General features: G+C 39.6%; 1 non-coding gene across 1 annotated transcript; it reads left to right on the forward strand.

Annotated features, from left to right (window-relative positions):
* The first annotated feature begins 483 nt into the window (after nt 1-483).
* On the forward strand, nt 484-555 carry TRNAQ-CUG (transfer RNA glutamine (anticodon CUG)). Its single transcript has one exon. It is a non-coding gene; the product is annotated as a tRNA-Gln (tRNA).
* Nucleotides 556-921: the final 366 nt, after the last annotated feature.

Below are 921 nucleotides of genomic sequence, written 5' to 3' on the forward strand. Positions count from 1 at the left end.
GTTCGGGGTTTAGGGTCAGGTTAGACGTTGCATAAACATGGTGGATTTTCCGCAATGGAATTTGTTGCAGAAAATCTGCAGCATAATATGGTAGCAGCAAAGTGGATGAGATACAACAAAGCTCATCCACAGGCTACATAAATATTGAGCGGAAAAACTGCTAAGAAATTGACATGCGGTGCAAAGTTTTATTCCGCCGCTGCAGCCAATCACAGGCTGCAGTGGTCTCCTGGGATAAAACGTCATCCCTGGTGGCAGGCCTGCTAGCAGTCCGGCTGAATGTTCAGCAGTTTCCGAAGCGGACATTCAAAAAAACTGCACCACAATTTGGTGCGGTTTTTCACCAGAAATTCCCTGAGGCCACCGGGCCAGATACCGCGGCCTGGTACCAAGTGATTCACGGTCAGAATAGGTCCGTGGCCTGGTGGTTGGGGATCACTGGTTTAGAGTGTCCTAAGATACATAATTCAAGTAAACATTAAGGGTTCCATGGTGTAATGGTTAGCACTCTGGACTCTGAATCTAGCAATCCGAGTTCAAATCTCGGTGGGACCTAGCTTTTTTTTTAGTAAGGTTTTTGTTTTTTTTTACATTCCACAATGGCAACCAATATCCTACTAGCTGCATTCAACCTCCTAAATTAGGTCTTTCCTCCGAACGTATGCGAGACCCCATTGGATTTCATGTCCAAAGCTTTAAACTCTTGGATATCACAGTTTACACATTAAAGAGACATTTTAATTAAAAAATAATAATAAAATTGTAAACTTAAAGTCATCTGGTGGAATAAAAAAATGTTCAATTACACCATTTTTTTTAAAAAAAAGTTAAATATTTTTTGTCAAAAAACTTTTTTATTAAATAAAAATCATTAAACGAAACACATATATTATATATCCCAGTAATCGTACAGTCCAGTCA

The sequence above is a fragment of the Rhinoderma darwinii genome, chromosome 3 (genome assembly GCF_050947455.1).
Source record: "Rhinoderma darwinii isolate aRhiDar2 chromosome 3, aRhiDar2.hap1, whole genome shotgun sequence".
In the NCBI taxonomy this organism is placed as follows: domain Eukaryota; kingdom Metazoa; phylum Chordata; class Amphibia; order Anura; family Rhinodermatidae; genus Rhinoderma; species Rhinoderma darwinii.